Below are 7,158 nucleotides of genomic sequence, written 5' to 3'. Positions count from 1 at the left end.
ACGAACAAACAAATGAATGAATAAAAAAATAAAAAGAAAACAGAAAACGAAGAACCAAAAGGAAAAACGATCGGATTCTCAACCTCTTAAGATCTTGCTCGGTTTTTTTATTCTGATGTGTGTAAAAAAAAAGGATCTGAAACAATACAGAAAATGGGGTTTTATAGCCCCGAAAATACATCCATCTTTCTTCTCTTTCTCCTATTTTCTCTTTGTGCTATTTTTTTATTTTCTTTTCTTCCTTTTTTGTTCTTTTGTATGCTGCGTTGTCTTCGTTTCCTTTGTAGGTACAGTGTACGGAGGCGCGTGGCGTGGAGGCGTGCGTGGCAGTGTATGTGAGGCTACTGTTGTGGTGGCTCGCGCTGGGGCTGAGGGAGTTGCGGCGCTTGGTCCGTTCCAGAAACCCTAGGGTTTTTTGGAAGCTATTAGGCTTATCAGGGTTTGGGTTTGTTGGGCCTATAACACGATTGGGCTAGGGATTAGCCTAATTGGGTCGATTGGTTATTGTAAATGGACTGCTATTGGATTGTTGTTAATTTTTTTGATTTGGTTTATATACTTGGGCTCGGGCCGGGCAAAATTTGGGTATTACACTAAATATTAAAAAAGTATTTTTATATTAAAAATAAAATAAATAATAACAAAGAAAGGGATTGACAGGGTATAAAAATACGTACCCGTGGCATTGGAGCTTTGAACTCCGCGGTCAAAATTTTGGAGTTCAGTCAAATTGAAATATCAATCTGAAGCTGCATTTTAGTGGAGTAACGTTTTACTCTTGGAATTTCAGTGCATTGGGGCATAGATTTTATAGTCCACTATTAAATATGATATAACGGGTTGGTTTTTGATGGAATTAATGAGTTAATTCTGTTTTTAAAATTTCAGATCAATTTCAAATTTAAATAATTGAATTATTGATTTTTTTTATGGTGAATCATATTGGGTCTAGCATGGGTTCAAATGGAGTTTTCAATTTTAAATTAAAATAATTGTAAAGGGAGTAGAAGATTGTAGTTATGTTGATATCTGAAAATTAAGAGATTCCGATCAAGACGCAAACCAACCGTGAAGAAGCAAGAAGCTGAAGAAAGCTATGTGAGACCATCAATATAATTGCAGAGATCAATGCCTCGTTCAGCGTGATTGTTGAAGCCGGTTCATGTTCAGATTTCATGCCTAGTTTTTATTGTCTATAAAATTTGAACCTTTGTTTTCTCTCCCTTACCGTCGCACTCAATCGCTTATTGGTAAAACCATAGCTTTTTACCATACCATGAGGTCAGCTATTTCTAGTTTCCATATTATGAAAATCATGTTCTAGAGAAATAGTCACTGAAACATACGGTAGCTTTCAGTTCATCATAGGCTAAAACTTTCTCACCTATTAATCATGTTTTAACCATAGGCACACACAACATGAAGGGGTAGTTTGGGTTTTTAACAAACTCCAACCCAAAAAAGAAACGATAATGCCAGAAACACCAAAAATCACGCACTAAGTAAGACTGGGCACAAAAACTGACCAATATTTGCAGGAATGATTATCACAGCAGACTTAGAAGGATTGGTGAATATGCTGCATGGAGGTGTCATCCGCATTAGATGGCTCATGCTCCATGTATTGCCCCCTGCTTTGGTGAGACAACTGAAGTCCCCCGGTCAATTGACTGTTAATAGGCTCTGGGATTTGAGGCAGCATCTCCTGGGAGCGACTACAGGAGTGGTTGCCCTTGAAACCCCAAGAGGCATTTGAGTAAGGATTCGTAACTGCACCATGAGGCATTGCTGGTTGAGACATTGAACAAAGTTCGGAGTTGATCATGTCATTTAACCCAAGAGTCAATCCCTGATTTCTGGAGCCCCATGGTTGATTTGACAGAAGAGAGAGAGAGCACAGTTTGAGTCAACAACTCCCGTGAAGCATTCTTCCGGAGGAATCCCGCCACTAGGAACAGCAGTTCCCCCTGGTAATTCCTGCCTGTAAAGGTTAGGTGGAGGATTCTCTGAGTTGTTTTGCCATGGATGTGGATGCAACCATCCTGTTCCAGTGTATTGATTTCCTGGTACATGTTCCGATGATGTTGATGTTGGCCACACATCCCTTCTGGAAAGCCTTGGATGGGATGTGAAATCCATGATAAAGCTTCCACCTCTGCTGCTTTCTGCATCATAAGCATCAAATGAGGACACCATAATTATCACACACAAAGCAGGAGCTGCAAGTCATTCCTTGCAATTTACCGTACAAAGAAGAGTTTTAGAAACAACATGTGACAACAATCTAACCGATAATAGACGAAGAAAGCCGGCTATAACGAGAGGATAATAATGATCCCGGTGGTGGTTTCCTCCGTCGCTCATTGTGACCTGCTAACCGTCTACGGCAACTCCGTTTCCTTTGGTCAAATTCGGGAAGCTGATGAAATCTGGATAGATGCTACCACAAAGGAAATCAAATCCGACATAGACCTACCACAAAGGAAAATCAAACCCAACAAGAACGAGAAACAGTCGGGCATGTAACCAAGGATAATTCTTCTTTTCGCTAACAAGTATGCAAGGAACACCTTTTTCCAGCATAATGAATCAGACAATTAAACAGTTTCGAAGTAATTAATTTTAACTGTGAATGTAGGTTGCTATTTCTAAAATCGGTCATCGATTTTATACAATGCCTAAACTACTAATAACCTGACGACATATTAGCACACAATAATCCCAGAAATTCTAATCTATGCTCTTCATTACCACAAAAGGAAGTGATCAATGTCAAAATGGAACCAAGTTCCAACTAAATAGCTTCCCAAATGTCCCTAAATAACAGACCATCCAACATTGTGGCAAAATCTAAACAGGTTGCCAAAAGCCAAATAAGTAACCAAATATTACACTGCTATAATCTCCATACCCTTCACTAGAATAGACTCCATCATGCAAATCCAAACACAAAGGACCAAAAACATCAAGCACAAAGTACTAAGACCCCACAATCAGACCCTTTTCATAACAATTAACAAAATGGAGTCTATTGGAAGAAAAAGGAAGGAGCAAAATGGAGGAGGCAGACCTGCTACATTGCTGGCAAAATCTTTGCTCAAGACCAGCAACAATGACTTTAGCTGCCTTCGAGTGCATACCACAAACCTTATGCCTTGAATAGTAAGCTTTTGCATCAGTCAGATCCACTTTACAACCTTCTACTTGACATCTTGGAGGCTGACCACCTTGCACTACTCCACCCCTGGCCTTCTTACCCGACCCGGATGAGCTTGAAGACCCGATACCCGACTTGGGTGGAGTCCCCATGGTTGTACCACCACCGGTGCCACCAGCTGATGTATCCTCAAAATAGATTTTTTGACCAAATTTCAAGCCGTTGAGTGACTCAGTGGAGGAGTTGGAGGAAGAACCACCTGAGTCTGTCAAAGAGCCCGAACCCATTTCCATGAGCTCTGCCTGCCTACAGCCCGTTCATGGGGTCTTTTTCTTTATTTTCGTGGGTCATGAATAATAATGATAAACAAAAACTCTTTTTTCTTATCTCAATATACAAACACCCAAACAAAATAAACCAAAATGTTAGTAAATGGATTTCAAGCTAAAAGTTAGGCACCTGACACTGAAACTGACCCCATGCCAGCAAGGACAGTCTACTCTATTCTCAGTCTCTCTGTCACTTAAAAAAGTGAAATAAAATTATAATTTAAAAAGAAAATGGAATTTGACAGTGGCCTTTACTCTTTTCGAAAGAAAGAGAAGGAAAGAAAGGCATTATTTTGTAGAAATGACTGTATACATATTTGAATAAATTAGCAATAAATTCTATAATTACTACGTTATCATAATCTTTTACTTTTAGAGTAAAAATAATGAAAAACAAAAAAAAATCTATTAACCTTTTATTTACAAATAACTACTATTATTGTTTTAAAATACTTTAATAATGGGATATTATAGGAGTATTAGATGAGAGAATGATGTGACGGCCAAAAATTGACAGTTAATTGTATTAGTTTAGTATAATCAAAAGATGTGAAGAGACACTGTTTAAAAAATCCTGCAACAGATTTTGTGCACTGACAATGGCAAACTGTAATTTCCAATGTCTCTCCCTAAATTTGTTTTTGTTTTATTTTCATCCTTTCCAGATTTGGGTGAGGTGAAGCTTCACTTTTTACTTATTGCTTGATGAAATTTGGGGAAGCTGAATAAAGAGGTTGTAATTTTTTTCTGGAATTTAATTTCTTGTTTTCTTTATATATATATACTTAATAAAAATTAATTTATAATTTATAAAAGTACGTGATGTTTTTGTTAACTAATGATTTTTTATTGCGTTTTATAAATTCATTAAAAAATAAATATTAATCAAGAATTTTAAAATTATTTTATATGAGAGAAGTATTTACTATTTCTTAACCCGAAAATTTCGATGTCCAGAAAAGTACAACAATGCTTGAAGGGACAAAAAGACAACTAGTAATTAATTTCTTATCGTTGAGAGTGACTTTTTTTTTATTTTAATTGTTAAAGAGAATTTCTATTTAGGGTCTAAAGGCAAAAGACATGGTAATTGTAAGTATTGGATCTAAACGTTAATCATTTTTCTATTGTAAAATCTTTAGAATATATGAAAGGGAAGAAAAAGAATGGTTCCTATTTTTTATTGCTTATTTATTTTGATGGACCCATTATTTGTTGGAGGTAAGAATTTCAAATTTAATCGAATCATATTAAAAGGAAGAATAAGGATCCAAAGATGAAAGACAATCTTTTTCCAATTTTATAATTGGTATAATTCTTTTTCTCTTTTGTGTCAAATCATGGTCAATCCTTAAATCCAAAACCTATGGGTAATGCCGACACTCACAATCAGTACGAACCGATGGCCAATGGTAGGGAGAATTTTGATATATTATCCATTATATTTCAAAAGTACAATAGTTTTAGGTTAAGTATTTCTTTTTCTTTTTCTTTTTCAAGTAATTTAAGAATTTAATTTATTTTTGAGTAAACAACATTGAGGTTACAATTAAATAGAATTTGTATTAATTTAATATATTTTTTAATTTAATTACTCTAATTAAAATAATTATTCAAATTAGTTATTTTTATTGTCATTGTCATTAAAAATTTCATTAATTCACTAACGGATTACTGACATTATACATTAACCAATTGAACGATGACACGTGATACTTTTTTTCCCTTTTGACAAAAACTTAAGAACATTTCCATAATTAATCCAAAAACATTTTTTCCTTTCTCTCTCTATAATTCAAAATGGTAAAACCTCTTTCAATGTTTCGAGTTTTTTACATGAATATTATAAAAAAAATTAGATACGAAAATAGTATATCAAAACGATTATGTACCAAAATAGTGTGCCTATCTCAGGGGCCGCATCACCCTTTTTTTTTCTAAAACTTATTTCTTTAATTTAAAAATTTATTTTTATATTAGTTGTGCCTCTCTGATAAGTGGAACCACAATTGTATACAGATTTCTAGAGGTGGTGCCTATCTGATAGGCGGCACCGATGACCCCTATCTGATAGGCGGCACCAGTGAAGCAGTTTTACGGATCCTATTTAATGGCCTCCGGTGAAGAAGAGAAGTAGGCTAAAAAAAAGATAGCAGAAGAAAAGGAAGATGAGAGGAAGAAAAAAGAAATAAAGAGAGGAGAAGAAAAAGAAGGATAAGATTTTTTTTTTGTTTTGTTTTTAAATAGAATGGATTATGATGAGGATAAATTATTTTGTTAGTATTGTGTAGTTTGTTTATTATTTTTTTATGCTATTTTTAATTTATTTTAAAATTACTTTGTTAGTTACTATTATAAATTATTTGTTTAGATTAATGTTTATTGTGATTTGTTAGGTTATGAATGTAAATTTTTATTAATTTTTAATTTATTTGAAAGTTATTTTGTTAGTAACTGTTATAAATTAATTATTAGTTAGTGATGACACCAGAGGAAAATAGATAAATACTACAAATAGAAAAAAAAGTTATTTTCTATCATAGATATTAGTAGAAATGGCAATAAATCTGATATTGTCTGATGAGATAACAATTTCAGCACAAAGGGAGAAAGTTGATAAGATGATAAGAGAATTGCAAGATTGCAGAATGAAACCAGAAGAAGACATCGTTCAACACCTTATTACCGTAAACCAAAAGATGTAAGAAGTGTTATGCAAGGGTCATGAACTGATTAGAAAGAATAAAGTGCAATACTTGACCCTTAGAGGGACATTAATAGAACGAGAGCATTAAATCATTTTAGACCAACTTTGGAAGACATTGGTACCACGAACCTATTGGAATATAGTTATATACTTTTTGAAGTTTATAATCTCTTATGGAGCAAGGAAAATAACAAGACAAAATGTAGGTTCACGAAAGTTGACTGGGAAGCAAAATGTCTTTAACATGCCATGGATGAATAAATTAGTTATTAGGAAATTACCAAGAGAATTTATAAATTCAATACCCATTATAAAGATTGAAGAGGAAGAAGATCCTGAGAAAATTTCCAAATTGGATTGTAGAAGATGAATTTGAAGAGAATTCAGAATTTAATATAGAGAATTTTTCGGAGGAAGATACAGAATTGGAGATGGAAGAAAACGTAAAAATGAGTTTAAGTGGTTAAATGTAAAGATAAATGTTAGAGAGTAGAGAATGTGAAAAAAACGAGTAAATATGGTCGTACATGTACGAAATGAGAACTGAAAAGTCTGAGCTTATGAATGAAAAATTTTGCATATTGATATAATTTTGGTCTCTTTTTATTGATTAAATTTTTTATCTAAGTAATTTTTTTGTTGTTCGGAATTATTTTGAGAATTTTTATTTCTTTTTTAACAGATTTAGTATTGAAGATGGATAATCAGTTTTTTGTATGTGTTTATTTCGATGAAGTAATTTTGACAATAACAGTTGAATGTATATTTGAATGTTATCAATAAATAGCAATGAGATTTAATAGAAATGTCTCATTTGATGATATGAAGGAAATGATTAGTGCAAAAATTGTTAGACGTTGTGGGAGAAAGATCTTGAAACTTTTCTACAAGTTTCCAGTTTCGACAGATCCTATCAAATTCACCGAAATGGAACTTGTAGACAATAAAGACGTAGAGACAATGAT

At 33.7% G+C, this 7,158-nt stretch overlaps 1 pseudogene; it reads right to left on the bottom strand.

Annotated features, from left to right (window-relative positions):
- Window positions 1–1,304: 1,304 nt before the first annotated feature.
- On the bottom strand, window positions 1,305–3,571 carry LOC107922550 (squamosa promoter-binding-like protein 9; annotated as a pseudogene).
- Window positions 3,572–7,158: the final 3,587 nt, after the last annotated feature.

Source organism: Gossypium hirsutum, chromosome D01, assembly GCF_007990345.1.
Source record: "Gossypium hirsutum isolate 1008001.06 chromosome D01, Gossypium_hirsutum_v2.1, whole genome shotgun sequence".
Lineage (NCBI taxonomy): Eukaryota > Viridiplantae > Streptophyta > Magnoliopsida > Malvales > Malvaceae > Gossypium > Gossypium hirsutum.
Note: the sequence above shows the minus strand (reverse complement) of the source record. Positions and strands in the feature narration are given on the sequence as shown.